Genomic DNA, 19313 nt, shown 5'->3' with positions numbered 1-19313 from the left:
AGTTTCTGAGCATAATGTTGACCCTTATTCCCAAACTGTAACACCTGTTGTTATAGACAATGAGGAACATACTGATGATGATGAGACGCAGATACCATATTGGGATGACAACTTAAATATTCGGTCAGGGCAGGAAGAGGCTCGGTCTGAGGGTGAAGGGAGTGCAAACACAATGCTTGATGAGGAAGTTCTAGATCCCACCTACTGTCAACACACAGTCAGGCACTCGAGGAGGTCAACAGAGGCAGTGGAGGAGGATGCAACTGACGATGAAGTTACCTTGCGCCTTCCTGGACAGAGGAGGAGTACTGGTAGCATGTCTACAACTGAATCCTCAGCCACCACTCTGACTCTGAGCACTAGTCGGGGTGACTCAGCAGGTCGCATATCCTCTAAGCCTTGCAAAGGATCGCCCAAATCATGTGATTTGTAATATTTGTCATGAATCTGTTAGTAGAGGCAAAAACCTCAGCAGTTTGACAACATCTTCCATGAATCGTCACATGAATAAATATCATATGTCCCAGTGGGAAGCTCACCGTGCTGCAATGCGGCCTAGCGGAGCGGACCATCCACCGTCTGCCCCCTTTAGTGCATCCATGCGCTCTTCATCTTCCAGGACTGTGGGGACAGCTGTCACACCTGGTTTTCCATGCACAACTTCCACCACTGTAACCGCAACAGGCAGTTTGCTTGGTAGGTCGTCAGTTGGTTTGGAAGGGGAAACAAGTGCGTGTGTACAGCTCAATCAGACATCGATAGCACCAACGTTGGATGAAGGCAACATCATATCTGCACCTGCACTTTCCTCACAAACCTGCATTTTTCCAGGGACACCCTGCTCACCACCGTCTACACACAGCAGCCAGATATCTGTCCCTCAGATGTGTACAAATAAAAGGCCATTTCCTGCGACCCATGACAAAGCTAAGAGGTTGACTTTATCCCTCTGTAAGCTCTTGGCTACCGAAGTGATGCCTTTCCACCTGGTGGACACACAGGATTTAAGAGAACTTATGTCTGTCGCTGTGCTCCAGTACCAGATGCCCAGTCGTCACTACTTCTCTAAGAAAGGTGTGCCTGCGCTACACCAGCATGTCACACACAACATCACCGCTTCCTTGAGAAACTCTGTGTGTGAACTGGTGCATTTCACCACCGATACTTGGACCAGTAAGCATGGACAGGGACGATACATGTCGCTGACTGGGCACTGGGTAACTATGGTGATAGATGGTGAAGGGTCTGCTGCACAAGTCTTGCCATCCCCATGACTTGTGTGTCAATCCTCTGTCTGTCCAAGTTCCTCCAATGCTTCTGCCTCCTCAACCTCGTCTGGGTCCTCCACCTCCGCCCCAAGCCTGCCTGGTCAGGCCACCAGTATTGTAACTGTGCAGAAGGAATCACTCACCCCTCATTACTATGCTGGCAGCAGAGCGCAACGGCATCAGGCAGTCTTTATCTTGAAATGTCTTGGAAATAAGAGTCACACAGCGGCTGAGTTGTGGGCAGCTCTGGAGACTGAGTTTGGTAAATGGTTGTCTCCACTCAACCTGCAGCCTGGTAAGGCCGTGTGCGACAATGCTGCAAACCTGGGTGTGGCCCTTCACCTGGGCAAGGTGACACACGTGCCTTGTATGGCTCACGTGTTGAACCTTGTTGTCCAGCAATTTTTAACACACTATCCTGGCCTAGATGGCCTTCTGAACAGGGCACGAAAACTGTCTGCTCACTTCCGCCGTTCAACCGCCGCAGCTGAGCGACTTGCATTGCTCCAGAAGTCTTTCAGCCTGCCGGTTCATCGCCTGAAATGCGATGTCCTGACACGCTGGAATTCGACTCTCCACATGTTTCAACGACTGTGGCAGAACCGCCGAGCCCTGGTGCAATACGTCATGAAGTATAGCCTGGGCCAACGAGATGCAGAGGTGGGGCAGATCACCCTGATGGAGTGGTCTCAGATCAAGGACCTATGCACCCTTCCGCACAGTTTCGACATGGCGACGAATATGTTCATCGCTGACAATGCCATTATCAGCATGACAATTCCTGTCATTTACATGCTGGAGCACACGCTAAACAGTATTTGGAGTCAGAAGATGGGACAACAGGAAAGGGAGGAACTACAGGAGGATTCATATGCGCAAGGGACAACAACATCACCAATGTCCAGATGTTCATCATCACCAAGGCGGCAGGCATGGGACCATGGGGGACAGGGATCAACAAGGGTGCATGGTAGCAGGCGAAATGTTGAGGAAGGTGCAGGAGAACATGAAGAAATGGAGGACGAACTGTCCATGGACATGGAAGACTCAGCGGATGAGGGAGACCTTGGTCAAGTTTCAGTTGAAAGAGGTTGGGGGGAGATGTCAGAGGAAGAAAGAACGGTTAGCACCTTTATGCCACAAACACAGCGTGGACGTGGTCCACATGGCTGCGCAAGACACATGAGCGCCTTCTTGCTGCACTACCTTCAACATGACCCTCGTATTGTCAAAATTAGAAGTGATGATGAGTACTGGCTTGCCACACTATTAGATCCCTGGTACAAGTCCAAATTTTGTGACATAATTCCAGCCTTAGAAAGGGACGTACGTGTGCAGGAGTATCAGCAAAAGCTGTTACTCGATCTTCGCTCAGCTTTTCCATCAAACAACTGTGGTGCACGGAGTGATCTCCCAGTTGTAACTTGACAAGCATGGAACGGTCTCGTCATCTTCAACAGACTACCCGTACCAGCAGCACTGTATCTGGTGCTGGTAACAGAAATTTTATTGAATCTTTTCATAATTTTTTTAGACCATCCTTTGCAAGGCCACCAGAGACAACAAGTCTGACCCATAGTCAACGGCTGGAGAGGATGATACAGGAGTATCTCCAAATGAACATCGATGCCATGACTTTGGAAATGGAGCCTTGCTCATTTTGGGCTTCAAATCTTGAAAAATGGCCAGAGCTCTCCACTTACGCCTTGGAGATCTTGTCGTGTCCAGCTGCCAGTGTTGTCTCTGAACGTTTCTTCAGTGCTGCTGGGTGTGTGCTGACAGATAAGCGCACGCGTCTGTCCAGTGACAATGTGGACAGACTAACGTTCATCAAAATGAACAAGTCATGGATCCACAAGGAATTTACTACCCCTGTGTCATCCTGGGGAGAGTAAATGCTTGTGTATTTTGAATGTGCTTGATGCAAATCTACCTGTGAAGTGTACAACTGGGGCACACGTGCTGCCACTGAAGGGGTGTTTGTGTAGCCCAATTTTTGGAAAAAAGGGAGACTCCGCTTGAAATGACCCTTGCTTGCAGTGTTTCTAAAAATGATCCAAGATGAACAGATCGGGGATCAGGAAAGACTTTTCTACCCACCCCGGTGTCATCCTGGGGACAGTTAAGGATGGCGTATTTTTGAATGTGCTTGATGCAAATCTACCTGTGAAGTGTACAACTGGGGCACAAGTGCTGCCACTGAAGGGGTGTCTGTGTGGCCCAATTTTTGGAAAAAAGGGAGACTCCGCTTTGTCACCTTGCGGTGTTTTACATCATTTTAGAAGGGCATGCCATGCCTATATCTGTGTCTCCTCCTCTTTTTCCTTGTCCAGCTCTTCTGTTTTCCCATGAGTATTTGTCCTTGTCACTTTCACATGTGTTTGTATTGTGTTGTGAGTTGTTTGTCACCTTTTGGACACCTTTGAGGGTGTTTTCTAGGTGTTTTTATGTGTTTGTGATTGCCTCCCATTGTTTCCTATGGGTTTGCCGAATCGGTTCGCCGAACCGAACTCGAACTAGACCTCCGTGCGACTAACCAAGCTCGAGCCGAACCGCGACCGGTTCGCTTCATCTCTATTCATGATGATGATAATGAGGAGGAAAAACCAAAATGTGTAGTAATACCCATAAAAACAATTTTATTAGTTTTAAATTCTAAAAATAACCAAAAACATTGAAACAGACAGACACACAATGTGCGTGTAGTGTGAATATACACACTTGGTATATATATATATATATATATATACTTGGAGAGGTATAAGGAGAAAATACAGAGGGGCCTTAGGTGAGTATGATAACAAAATAATTCAGTTAGATACTTGGGGGTACTGTCTTTCCCTCCACTAAGTCCTACCTGACAATGGGGCGTTAAGCACCCTAGTTTTGTGGTGCCCCCATTCAACGGCGGCTCACCCTCTCTGCTCCTGCCTACCTCAAGATAATCCACCACCAAAAACCAAAGGTGCAAGGTGCAATATATTCAGCACAAAAACACCAGATATACAACACGTTTTTTTAGAGACCTGGATGGATAACATTAAATATCCGTTGTTTGTAGTAATATTCCATGCAATCAAGATCAGAGGTCATGAACACGGGTCTTTTACTATATGTAAAGAGTTCTCAACATACAGTCATGTGAAAAAGTTTGGGCATCCTAATAATGTTAACCTTTTTTCTTTATAACAATTAGGGTTTTTGCAACAGATATTTCAGTTTCATATATCTAATAACTGATGGACTGAGTAATATTTCTGGATTGAAATGAGGTTTATTGCACTAACAGAAAATCCGCATTTAAACAAAATTTGACCGGTGCAAAAGTATGGGCATCCTTATCAATTTCTTGATTTGAACACTCCTAACTACTTTTTACTGACTTACTAAAGCACTAAATTGGTTTTGTAACCTCAATGAGCTTTGAACTTCATAGGCAGGTGTATTCAATCATGAGAAAAGGCATTTAAGGTGGCCACTTGCAAGTTGTTCTCCAACTTGAATTTCCTATGAAGAGTGGCATCATGGGCTCCTCAAAACAACTCTCAAATGATCTGAAAACAAAGATTATTCAACATAGTTGTTCAGGGGAAGGATACAAAAATTGTCTCAGAGATTTAAACTGTGAGTTTCCACTGTGAGGAACATAGTAAGGAAATGGAAGAACACAGGTACAGTTCTTGTTAAGCCCAGAAGTGGCAGGCCAAGAAAGATGTCAGAAAGGCAGAGAAGAAGAATGGTGAGAACAGTCAAGGACAATCCACAGACCACCTCCAAAGACCTGCAGCATCATCTTGCTGCAGATGGTGTCACTGTGCATCGTTCAACAATACAGCGCACTTTGCACAAGGAGAAGCTGTATGGGAGAATGATGCGAAAGAAGCCGTTTCTGCAAGCACGCCACAAACAGAGTCGCCTGAGGTATGCAAAAGCACATTTGGACAAGCCAGCTACATTTTGGAAGAAGGTCCTGTGGACTAATGAAACAAAGATTAAGTTGTTTGGTCATACAAAAAGGCGTTATGCATGAGGCAAAAAAAAAAACATGGCATTCCAAGAAAAGCACTTGCTACCCACAGTAAAATTTGGTGGAGGTTCCATCATGCTTTGGGGCTGTGTGGCCAATGCCGGCTCCGGGAATCTTGTTAAAGTTGAGGGTCGCATGGATTCAACTCAGTATCAGCAGATTCTTGACAATAATGTGCAAGAATCAGTGACGAAGTTGAAGTTACGCAGGGGATGGATATTTCAGCAAGACAATGATCCAAAACACCGCTCCAAATCTACTCAGGCATTCATGCAGAGGAACAATTACAATGTTCTGGGATGGCCATCTCAGTCCCCAGACCTGAATATCATTGAAAATCTGTGGGATGATTTGAAGTGTGCTGTCCATGCTCGGTGACCATCAAACTTAACTGAACTGGAATTGTTTTGTAAACAGGAATGGTCAAATATACCTTCATCCAGGATCTAGGAACTCATTAAATGCTACAGGAAGTGACTAGAGGCTGTTATTTTTACAAAAGGAGGATCTACAAAATATTATTGTCACTTTTAAGTTGAGGTGCCCATACTTTTGCACCGGTCAAATTTCGTTAAAATGCGGATGCTTCTGTTAGTACAATAAACCTCATTTCAATCCAGAAATATTACTCAGTCAATCAGTTATTAGATATATGAAACTGAAATAGCTGTTGCAAAAACCCAAATTGTTATAAAGAAAAAAGGTTAACATTAATAGGGGTTCCCAAACTTTTTCATATGACTGTATAAAGATAGCCCGCTGGGTTAATAACCACTAGCAAACATCCCCCCACTTATAATTTGGGGTTCAGCACTGGCTGGCTGCAGCACTGAGAGCAAACGTGGTATCTACCCACTGGACCTAGGTGAACGGACCATATGGGACATTGAGACCTGACATATGGGCTCCCATAGGCATTTTGGACAACTGGGAGTGAATTTTGTTATCATTCTCACCTCAGGCCCCTCTATATTTTCTCCTTATACCTCTCTACCAAGTGTGTGTATTCACACTACACGCACATTGTATGTCTGTCTGTTTGAATGTTTTTGGTTATTTTTAGAATTTATAACTAATAAAATTGTTTTTATGGGTATTACTACACATTTTAGTTTTTCTTTATGAGGTACCCTTGATATGGTCTTGGTCTATTTTTTGATAATGAGGAGGAGGAGGAGGAGGCTAAGGAGGTTGAGGTGGAGAAGGAACAGAAGATTGTTGCCTTCCTACACCATCTTCATTTCATCTATTCAGAGTGGAAGGGCTGAAAGGGAGAGTGAGGAGATGGAGGAGCAGATGGAGAATCGTCATCCTGATGAGTACAGGGAAGTCTTGCCAGTTGGAAGTTTGCACACATGGCTGACTTTATGTCCTTCTGCCTTTCTTGTGACCTTCACGTTATACTAATTTTGGCCAACACTGATTCCTGGTTGTTCAATCGTCTCGACCCCATGCTACATGGAGAACTTTCCATCTCCTTTTTGCAAAGAAGTGGGCAGTTAAAATGGTGCAATATCAGAAGGCTCTAGTCGAACAATTAGTACAAAAATTCCTGTCTGACAATGCTGGTAGCAGAGGTCATAGTTTTTTGGGCAACAAATTAAGAGTGATGAGAGAAACACACACCAGGTCTAACAGAGGCAAATAAACACTATCAAAGGTCAGAGATCGTTCCACTATATCCCACCAGAACCCAGACCCTGATTCGTGAGGTAGTATGACAAGTAAGGAAACATTTTTGAAGATTGTGAAGGAGTAACTTGCTTATCATACCAACATTCACTGTGATTCCTCTGTGCCGTACAACTGTTGGGTATCCAAGCTGTACATGTATATATACTAGAAGGTGGCCCGATTCTAACGTATCGGGTAGTCTAGAATGTGTATGTAGGTTAGCAGATTAAATAATAATGTAATGAATGGACTGAATGGGTTAGATTTAATTTAGTATTCTTATAATTGTTTATTGGTTTTAAGATGACAAAAAACAGAAGGAACAGTTTTAATAGATGAGTCTAATGTTTAATGATGTCCATGGCTTGTAATGAATGAATGGTGCAGAGAAAACCTCGCATCACCTCTATGATATCAAAATCCTTTTCTTTTTATTTTGTAGTGAAAAAATTGTGTCAAAAAGTGCTGTACAATGGTCCGCCAATCACAACGTTTCGGCCAATTTGGCCTTCTTCAGGTCGGACGGGCTGATAATAATATATACAAAAAAACAAAACAAAAATACAGGACATCCATCAGTATAGGATAATAGAACAAATAAAAGTATCACGATAAGCATTTTGGGATAACAAGAGATCAGATTAAGAGACAATGACATAGAATCATGGGTACAGTGAGTAAGCAAATACGCAAGCGTCACTAATTGTGAGTGAATTGGAGAAAAGACATTGGAGAAAACATTGAAAAAATTGTTGTGGCTAACTACAATTGGTGTTACCATGTATCCAGAGTGGCATGTGCGCGTTCGTGTAGCGTAAATACTATGTGACGTACATGGTAAAGAGGCTCACCTTAAGAATAGAAGGACACAAAGTGGATGAATATGCACAGGACACTATTGTTAGACCTATGGTATAATAAAAATAGTCATATTTTGAAATAATGGCGTAAGAATATAATACTTAAGGGATTATTGTGTAACCGTACCAGTGCTGAAATGCTGTATGGATTAGGGAATGCAAGATAATCAGTATCGGGATACACTATACGTAGAAGGTAGCAGGTGGCACTGGGGAAAGATAATATTTATATAGATTAAAGGAAATCCAAACTATGTGTGGTTTAACGTGCAGTCGTTACCTGTTATCAAGGCGTATGAGTCCCAAACATTGTATTTAATCAATAGTATGGTGGTGCAAGATCATGCGCAAAGGGTCTGGATTACATTGAGGCCATCACCTGTAGTAGATGAAATATGTCCTAGTAAATGTGATTCATAATAGAATTGTCATAAAGGATGACAAGAGATCGTAAATTACCTCAGTGATCCATAGTATGTGGATAGGTCTCTGACGTGGTCAGACGTCTAAGATGGCCTGTTAGATATGGTGATTTCAATAGATGACTGGAAAAGGTGAGGAAAGGGGAGAAAGAAAGAAGAAAAGGAAAAAGAGAGGGAGAGAGAGGGAGAAAGAGAGGGAAAGAGAGGAAGAGAGAGAGAAAGAAAGAGAGAGAGAGAAAAAGAGAGAAAAAGAGAGAAAGAGAGAGAGAGAGAAAAAAAAGAGAGAGAAAAAAAGAGAGAGAGAGAAAAAAAGAAAAAAAGAAAGAGAGAGAGAAAAAAAGAGAAAGAGAGAGAGAGAAAGAGAGAGAGAAAGAGAGAGAGAAAGAGAGAGAGAAAGAGAAAAAGAAAGAGAGAGAATGAAAGAGAGAGAGAGAAAGAAAGAGAGAGAAAAAAGAAAGAGAGAGAGAAAGAGAAAGAGAAAAAGAAAGAGAGAGAGAAAAAAAGGGAAGAGAGAAAGAAAGAGAAAAAGAAAGAGAGAAAGAAAGAGAGAAAGAAAGAGAGAAAGAAAAAAAGAAAGAAAGAAAGAAAGAGAGAGAAGAAGAAAGAAAAGAGAGAAAGAAAGAGGAAAGAAAGAGAGAAAGAAAGAGAGAGAAAAAAAGGGGAGAGAGAGAGAAAGAAAGAGAGAGAGAAAGAGAGAAAGAAAGAAAGAAAGAAAGAAAGAAGGAAAAAAGAAAGGGAGAAAGAGAAAGAGAAAAAGAGAAAGGAAAGAAAGGGAAGAGAAAGAGAGAAAAAAGAAAGAAAAAAAGAAAAGAAGGAAAAAGGAGGGAAAAAGAGGGGAGAAAAGGAGAAAATAGAGAAGAGTAGAGTTGACATGTTAACGTATGAAATGGAGTAAATTCCAGTTATATATAGACATGGAGAATAAATAGTTACAGTATACCTTGAATAATGTATGGGGACCAGGGGTGAAAAGCCACAATGTGGTCACACTTGTCAGCACTTAAAAGGAACCGATGTTGGTTTAGATAACTACCTGGCTATATGAAAAAAAGAGAGGGTATTGAGAAGGCACTCTGAGCCATGAAAAGCGGACGGACATAGTGGAAAATGAATCTATACCTGAGACTCCACTGATATTTAGTCTGGATAGGGGTCCTAGAGGTACAGTGGTGGGAGTCCGGGTAGCTAATGGATTTAAGAGTGAAAGGAAAGAGGGATCGTTCAGTAAGTTATAATGGCCCAAAGAGTGTGTCCCAATCATCAAGATGAGCCACTTACCATGTGCCTGCGTGGTGTCAGGGGTGAACCGCACGTCCTATGGGTAATGAGACCTGGCTGAAAGTGATCTATTTAACGAGAACGATATCGCAACGTCATTTCCGGTTTTAGGGCTGTCAATTAGCAATGAGGCCGGAAGCGAAGTGCTGCGCATGCGCGGAGGCGAGAATACACAGGCCGGTTATTGTGGATGGTGGTTGCCTGGCAATGCGCGTCATGCCACTGGGTGGAGCGTAGCGTGAGAGTGATGACGCGCTCATGTGCCTATGAGGGCGTGTTTCCAGGGCGCACAGTGATTCAGGCTGATGGTCTCGGATGAAAACAGGACATAGGTGCAGGGACGGGTGAAAGGTTAGTGGTGGCCCAGGATCGTATATGGGGTGCCCCACCACACAGAAGATGTTAGTTCTGTAAGGGAGCAGAAAAAGAGAATAAAATTAGAAGACATGAAATGCAATAGACAATGCACATAATGAATGCACATAATGACAAACTAATGAATGACATCCACTATAGATACACTCTTGTTGTTGTGAGTATGTGGTATATTATCGGCTGATAATGAATATCATAATAGTGTAACAATTGAGTGACAATATCAATATCGTTACCAGATAAAGGACTCTGAGAGATCCTGTGATGGAGATAGCATGTAAATATACATAGAGGGGAAAAAACATATTAGTACATTATAACAATGCAAGATGGATAAACGAGATCACAGGTATGGAAAATGATCAAAAACCTGATTCATATTTGCGATTCAGGCCGTGGGGTTCAAGAGTCCCCAGGGTATGAATCCAACGTGCCTCCCTTTCGCGGAGTAGTTTAACCCTATCCCCACCTCTACGATGTATGCCCACCTGGTCGATGACCTGGAATCTAAGCTGGGAAATCCTATGCCCTGCTGAAATGAAGTGGGAAGGGATAGGCAACAGAGAACGTCCACATCTGATGTCGGACTTGTGTTTGTTTATGCGGTCTCGGACATGTTGGGTAGTCTCCCCAACATATCCGAGACCGCAGGGACATTTTATATAGTATACCACATGGGAACTATCACATGTAAAAAAATCTCTAATTTGGAAAACTTCGCCTGTTCTGGGGTGAGTGAAGGTGCTCCCCTTGGTGACATTTGAGCACTGTGCACACCTGAGACAAGGAAAAGTACCAGATTGTGGGTTTTGTAAGAATCTCTGTTTTGGGACCTGGGTGGAGGAGCCTATGTCGGCTCGGACAAGTTTGTCCCTGATGTTGGGTGACTTCTTGTAGCAGAATAATGGGGTTGTCTGAAATTCATTAATCTGTGGGTAAGCGAGGCCTAAAAGTGGCCAATGTTTTAGTACTATTTGCTTCACTAATGGGGAGAAAGGATGGAAAGTATTCACCAAAGGAATACGGTTGGATTGTATTGATGGATCAAATGGACGAGAAGTCTTGTTGTTGGCTATATTGGCAGGATAGCCTCGCTGTATGAATTTGTTACCCATCTCCCTGTGTCTCACTGTGCGGGCCTCACTACAACTCACTATGCGGTCAACTCTAGTGTGCTGACTAATCGGAAGGGAGTTTTTGGTATGTTTGGGATGACTACTTGTAAAATGGAGAAGGCTATTCCTGTCTGTTGGTTTTGTGTAAATATCAGTAGAAATAGTGCCATCGCTGTTCTTAATGATCATGCAGTCCAAGAAGTTGATCTCTTTGGCAACTGTGATGTATGGTGAATGTTAAATCCGGTACAAGTGTATTAATTTCACTAAAAAATGTCATCAGGGTCTCAAGGGGGCCGTCCCAAATCACAAAAATGTCGTCGATAAATCGACGCCATAATAGGGCATGATGTATGATTAAGGGATGAGGGTGTATGTATTTGTCTTCGAAGGACGCCATGAAGATATTGGCGTAGGGGGGCGCGACATTGGAGCCCATTGCGGTCCCCCTACGATGCATGTAAAACTGGTCCTGGAATAGAAAAAAGTTTTTTTCTAGGATAATTTTAAGGAGATCCGTGCAGAATTCTTTATTCTCGGCCGGTAAGGTAATAAATTGATCCAGGAACCAGTGTACGGCTAGTAGGCCATCGTGATGGTTGATGCTGGTGTATAGTGAATTGACATCCAATGTGACAAATAGAGCTGTGGTCGGTACTTGACGTAAATCAGTGAGTATCTCTAAAAAGTGAGATGTATCCTTGAGATAAGATGGTGTTAGAGGGACAAATGGTGATAGGATTTTTTCAACAGTTTTGGCTAGAGGTGAGAGAACTGAATCAGTGGAAGCCACTATGGGTCTGCCGGGGGGTTGAGTTAAATGTTTTTGGATCTTTGGGAGGGTATAAAAAACAGGGGTGATAGGATGTGGATTATGTAGGAAATCTCTTAATTTTTGATCTATTGTGCCACGTACAAAATATTGTTGGGCCAAAGATCTGACCAAGGAGGCAATGTCCGTGGTGGGATTGTGAGGAACTGGTTCGTAAGTTGATCTGTCGGATAATTGTCCCATGATCTCGGTGATGTAATACTGCCGGTCTAGGATGACTATAGCGCCCCCTTTGTCAGCTGGTTTAATTATGATTGACTGATTGTCTTTAAGACTCTGTAGGGCTCTAGACTCCTCAATGGATAAGTTGTTTTTAATATTGAATTCACCTGTGTGAATCCTTTTGTTTAGTGTCTCGACATCATGTGAAACTAGTGAAATAAAGGTTTCAACTGGATGGTAAGTCCTGGGAGGCATGTAGGGGCTAATCGTTTTAAGTTGTAAATTTTTTGGTGAAAAACAAAAGGAAGAGGTCGGTGGATCATCACTTACTGGGTCAATATGATCGGTGTTACTGAAATGTGTTTTCAGTCGCACCGACCTGTAGAACCTGTCTAATTCTTGTTGGACAGTAAAAGTGTCATATTGGGGAGTAGGACTATACGATAAGCCCTTCTGAAGGACTGAGTGTTCAGAGGGAGATAGGTTGTATGAGGAAATGTTGTAAACTAAATTCTCTTTACCTGTGATCTCGTCCACACTCTGTTCTCCCGATAATGGTGATCTCCGCCTCTGCCCCCTCCTCGTCTTTTTGTGGGAGGACGGCGCTGTCCTAAAAAACTGGTTTGATGGCGTAGCGGTCGCGAGTCCACATCTGAACTTCCGGAGGAGGAGTAGTCTGTGAACCTTGGAGTGCGTCGTGAGAAGGAGGAGGAGTCCCCTGAGCGCCATCTGTAGACGGTTCCCTGGGCGTAGTCCTCCTGGTCTCGTAGGAATTTGCTACGTTTTTTCGCCTCCAAGGTCTTCCTGAAGTCTAGGATGTATTCTTCAGTGGTCTTTTTGAGTTTATCAAAGTCCGTTGTGGATAAGAATTGTTTAAGTTGGACTTCGGTTGCTTGAATATTATCAGATAGTTGATTCACCTCCTTTTGTAAAAAATCAATCGTAAGGGTTATGATGTCCATAGAACATTTATTCAGGATGGCCTCGAATTTATCACAAAATTCGATGTTGTCGGAAAAAATTGTAGGTCTAAGCGAAACGCGTAAACCTCTTGGAATTCTTTTGGTTCTGTGATATTCTGCAAGGGTTACCAGATGTAGATCCAAGGAGGCGTGTCTCTGTAGTGCTCTCTCAAAGTCCCTCTTTCTAATATCCTCTGCTGGTATACTGAGAAAAGTGTTTGAGGTGGTGACCTTTGAGACTATATCATTTGTCTCTGTCTCGTTGTAGGAAAACGTAGAAAAATTTGTTTGCGACATGGGCAAACCTAAAAGGAAAGAAAGTGTCTCGTCAGGGGATGAGGGAGCTAGGTCAAAAATCACGTACTGGTGCAGAGAAAACCTCGCATCACCTCCATGTGATTGGCGGACCATTGTACAGCACTTTTTGACACAATTTTTTCACTACAAAATAAAAAGAAAAGGATTTTGATATCAGTTTCATGTTTTCCGACTCTCTGTGTCTCTAAGGGTGATAGTGAGTGTGCCGGAGTTCCTATTGTTTGTAATGAAAGAAGGCCATGAACAGTGTAAAGTTAAGTAAAAATATTTTTGTACACCACATTTTGTGTGAAAACCTTTTCACTATCTGTAAGTAACTTTCCTTGTAAAGGGGTGTCAACAACTTGCACTTTGACGTTGGATCTCATTGTCACTCTTGAAAATGCAACGTACAGTTGTCCATGGCCAAAAACTAGTTCCCATCCTGGTATAGCCTCCATCCTTGTATGGCCCCCATCCTGGTATGTGGGCTGATGCTGTGATGGGGCCCTGACATGTGCCCCCATCCTGCAGGGTAATGTGTGCGGGGGGCAGAGTGCGGGTGGGGTGGAGCCGAGCGGGGTAATGTGTGCGGGGGGCAGAGTGCGGGGGGAGGGCTGGAGCCGAGCGGGGCAACGGCGCTGAGGATGTCAGTGCTGGGGACTGCATGGCTGGGGACAGGTGACTATTCGTGTGTGTGTGTGTTTAGTGTATACATGTGGAGGGTGGAGTGTGAGGAGGGGTGGAGCTGAGTGGGGTAATGTGTGCGGGGGCCAGAGGCGAGCGGTGGGTATGTGTCGGCTGGGTTGCCAGTGTGGGCTCCCGGGGAGCAAGCACTCACTGGAGAGTAGGGGCTCCATGTGGGTGTGGGGAAATGTGTCAGGCATCGTCCTGTTGACCCGTAGTTTGGGCTGTTCAGTTAGCTGAGCCATTGGTCGCAGGCTCTTTAGCGTCCGTGGTGTGGCGACGGTTGTCACTGTAATGACGTCATTTTGGAGCAAGACACACAGACAGACAGAATAAGGCAAATATATATATACACACACACACACATACATAGACACAGACACTCCGCTTTATATATTATATTTTATATATATATATATATATATATATATATATATATATATATACATATTCATATATATATATATACATATATACAGCTTTATATATTATATGTATATATATATATATATATATATATATATATATAATATAATATATAAAGCTGAGTGTCTGTGTCTATGTATGTGTGTGTGTGTGTACCTCCGCTAGTGGAATCCGTACCGCCGCATGTACAATCACAAAATTTTGCACAGATGCCTCTTTTGACTCAGGGAACATAGAACATAGATGAATAGGAGGAAGAAGTCCAGTTTAAATGCCGCGTTATTAACAACTTCGCATATGTATGATTAATGCCTTTTATTTTCATGCACAGGTCTATGCAATTCAGGAGTACTCAGCTCCCTTCATCAGGACATTAGGCAAAAAGAACATCAAATCTTTGATGTTCTTTTTGCCTGAAGTCCTGATGAAGGGAGCTGAGTACTCCTGAAATGCATAGAGCTGTTCATGAAAATAAAAGGCATTAATCATTCATCATACATTTGCAGGGTGGTGAATAGTGCGGCATTTAAAGCGGACTTCTTCCTTCTATTCATCTATATACTTTACCCCGGGCTGGCGCTTTCCACCAGGAGACTACAAGCAATCAAAGGGGTTGTTACTGGCACAACTCCTATAGGTGAGTGTTTTTACCCTCATTATACTCACATTATCATTAGTAAGACCCTATTGCGCTTTTCCTCTACAGTTCATACCATTGACTCAGGGAACATCATAGACTAAGTTTTGAGGGGAAATTTTAACCCCACGCTTTACAGTTATTCATCAAAAATCCTGACTTAATTAAAGTAAATGGATCTGAGAGCCACAATGCAGCCAGAACTTCAGAAGAATGAGCAGCCACAACCTTAAATGGAATGTTGACGTGTCACAATGCAGCCAGGGAAAGAGACAGACAGACACAGACAGACAGACATGGACAAGTAGACAGACACAGGGAAAGAGACAAACCCAGGGAATGAGGCAGACAGGGAAAGAGACAGATAGGGAAAGAGACAGACAGACAGAGACAGACAAGGAAAGAGACAGAAAAGGAAAGCGACAGATAGAGACAGAGACAGACAGGGAAAGAGATAGAGAGACAGACAGGGAAAGAGATAGCGAGACAGACAGGGAAAGAGCTAGAGAGACAGACAGTGAAAGAGATATAGAGACAGATATGTGCAATATCGTCAATGTGTGTGTGCGTGTATGCGATTGGGTGTGTGAGTGTATGCGATCGGGTGTGTGCGTGTCGGCAGAAGGCAGAGGAGCACTGCATGCAGCACAGCTGCTGGGACCGCCCACCGGAGGGCACAGGCAGAAGTGGGGTGTGAGTGTATGCGATCAGATGTGTGCTTGTATACTGTCTGATGTGTGACTGTGGAGCATGATGGAGGGTGCACAGCATGGGGGATGGAGCACGATGGGGCGTGCGCAGCATGGGGGATGGAGCACGATAGGGAGTGCGCAGCATGGGGGATGGAGCACGATGGGGAGTGCGCAGCATGGGGGATGGAGCACGATGGGGGGTGCGCAGCATGGGGGATGGAGCACGATGGGGAGTGCGCAGCATGGGGGATGGAGCACGTTTGGGAGTGCGCAGCATGGGGGATGGAGCACGATGGGGAGTGCGCAGCATGGGGGATGGAGCACAATTGGGAGTGCGCAGCATGGGGGGATGGAGCACGATGGGGAATGCACAGCATGGGGGATGGAGCACAATGGGGGGTGCGCAGCATGGGGGATGGAGCACAATAGGGGGTGCGCAGCATGGGGGATGGAGCACGATGGGGGGTGCGCAGCATGGGGGGTGCGCATCATGGGGGATGGATCACGATGGGGGGTGCACACCTCCCGCCAAAACACACACACACACACACCACCACACACGCACTGCACAACACACCACACACACACTGGGAACCACAAACACCGCCCTACACAGACACCCACACACACAGACAACGCCGCACACACACAACACCCAACACACAAACAATGCGGCACACACAAATATACGCACATACCGCACAACACACATTGCACAAAACATACCTCCCCCAAAACACACACACCCCACACCCACACAAACCGCGCAACACACACACACAACGCTACAGACACAAAGCACTCCATAAACAACGCAACACACAAACAACACCACTCTCACCCCCCGCCACACCCAGACAACACCCCTCTGCTGCTGAATTCACTCTCCTGGTATATATCTCTGCTTGCTGAAGTGTAATGTCTGCTCCCCTCTGCTGCTGAATTCACTCTCCTGGTATATATCTCTGCTTGCTGAAGTGTAATGTCTGCTCCCCTCTGCTGCTGAATTCACTCTCCTGGTATATATCTCTGCTTGCTGAAGTGTAATGTCTGCTCCCCTCTGCTGCTGAATTCACTCTCCTGGTATATATCTCTGCTTGCTGAAGTGTAATGTCTGCTCCCCTCTGCTGCTGAATTCACTCTCCTGGTATATATCTCTGCTTGCTGTGACTTATGCTATGTCATTTTTACATTATGTTTAATACTCACTGATGTATGACTGTATCTTCCTCTTTGTACATCTTATCTGATGGTGGAAGGTGTGAATCTGTGTAGACTAGAGGTCCGGGTGGGTGTGAAATGTTCTGTTTCCTTTGATTCCTTAATCATTCCCTGGTGTGATCAGCATTTGTTAATTTTCCTTAACAAGCTGAGCTCCCATAATCCCCCTCACCTACCCCTCTAGTCAGCCCTATATATCTGGGGCTGTTCTAAGGGGTGCACGCGTGCGGGGTGCCTGCATGCGTGCCATCTTTTGCTAAGTGCCAACGTTGCCAAGTGCTGGGCAGTTAATTCAATGGCAGTTAGTCAGGGCAGGAGTCAGGTAAACTAATCTTTGACACTCTGTTTCCACCATGACTATTATTTCTCGCTCTATCATCCTATGTGCCTTTACTGTCCACTTTCACCGCCCTGTCCCCCCTCCATCACCGCTCATCCACATTAGTCCCTCTCTCCTCTCCTCTCCTATGTACAGTTCCCAGGCCCTTTTCACCTATCTGATTAACCTCAATCCTTCATGCTCCAGGGTATCACACAAAAACACGTCCAAAAACCATCTGACCCTTCTCCTTCTACTCCTACTTCTATCAGGTGATATCTCTCCTAATCCCGGTCCACCCCATGCTAACTTTACCCCCTTCCCCACCTCCCATAGAAACCCTGATAATATTATTAACATTCCCTGTACACCCTCACTTCCCTCTTTTAATTGTGCTCTATGGAATCCACGGTCTGTATGTAACAAGCTTCCTTACATCCACAACCTCTTTCTCAATAACTCTCTTAACTTACTAGCCCTCACTGAAACCTGGATTCAGGATTCTGATACTACTTCCCCTGCTGCCATCTCTCATGGTGGTTTACACTTTACCCATTCACCAAGACCTGGAAACAGACATGGTGGTGGAGTTGGGTTACTCCTGTCCCCACAATGCACTTTCCAGGTCATCCCCCCAGCTCCATCACTCTCATTCCCATCCTTTGAGGTTCACACCATCAGGCTCTTCCATCTCCTTCCCCTCAGAGTAGCTGTCATATACCGTCCCCCAGGCTCACCCACCCAGTTCCTTGACCACTTTTCAGCCTGGCTGCCACACTTCATGTCCTCTGAATTGCCAACCCTGATCCTAGGAGACTTTAACATCCCCATGAACAGCCCCTCCTCCCCTTCTGCATCCCAGCTTCTATCTCTCACCACCTCTCTTGGCCTCTCACAACTCTCATCCTCAGAGACACATGAAGATGGTAACACCCTTGACTTGGTCTTTTTCCGCCTCTGCTCAATCTCTCACTTTGACAACTCACCTCTTCCCCTCTCTGACCACAACATCCTCTCCTTCAAGCTTACAAACCGTCGTCCACTCCAGCACACTCCCACCTATCACACATTCAGAAACCTACAGGCCATTGACTCTCAAACACTTACAGACTCTCTACACTTATCACTATCCCCTATCTCCTCACTTTCATGCCCTAATCTGGCTGTAAAGCACTACAATGACACACTCAGAAGCACCCTGGACCAAGTAGCACCCCTCACCCTCAGAACCTCCAAACACCGAGTAAAACAACCTTGGCTCACATCACAAACTCGATTTCTCCAGCGATGCTCTAGGAGTGCCGAGCGCCTATGGAGGAAATCCCGCACACCAGAAAACTTCATCCACTACAAGTTCATGTTAAGGACCTACAACTCTTCCCTTCACCTCGCCAAACAGACCTACTTCACCACCCTTATCTCCTCACTAGCCAACAATCCAAAAAAGCTCTTTGACACCTTACACTCCCTCCTCAGTCCCAAAGCACAGACCCCTATCACAGACCTTCATGCTGATGACCTGGCCTCGTATTTCACAGAGAAAATAGAAAACATCCGCCAAGAGATCAGCTCCCAGTCACTAAGCGTTGTGAATCCCATCCCTCGCCACATCCCATCCAGCTCACTTTCCACATTTGACCCAGTCACAGAGGAGGAAGTCTCCAGGCTCCTCTCTTCTTCTCATCCTACCACTTGCCCTACTGATCCCTTCCCCTCACGCCTACTCCAGACACTCTCTCCGGTTGTCACCACTCACCTAACTAAAATCTTCAATCTCTCTCTCTCTTCTGGTATCTTCCCTTCCTCCCTCAAACACTCTATTATTACTCCATTATTAAAAAAACCTTCTCTCGATCCGTCCTGCACAAGCAACTACAGACCAGTCTCCAATCTCTCCTTCATCTCTAAACTCTTGGAGCGCCTGGTCTACTCTCGTCTCACCCGCTACCTCTCCTCTCACTCTCTTCTAGATCCTTTACAGTCTGGCTTCCGCCCTTTACACTCAACAGAAACTGCTCTTGTCAAAGTGACCAATGACCTATTGACAGCAAAACGTAAC

The sequence above is a fragment of the Anomaloglossus baeobatrachus genome, chromosome 10 (genome assembly GCF_048569485.1).
Source record: "Anomaloglossus baeobatrachus isolate aAnoBae1 chromosome 10, aAnoBae1.hap1, whole genome shotgun sequence".
In the NCBI taxonomy this organism is placed as follows: Eukaryota; Metazoa; Chordata; class Amphibia; order Anura; family Aromobatidae; genus Anomaloglossus; species Anomaloglossus baeobatrachus.
The sequence above is the reverse complement of the archived record's forward strand: the minus strand, read 5'-3'. Positions refer to the sequence as shown.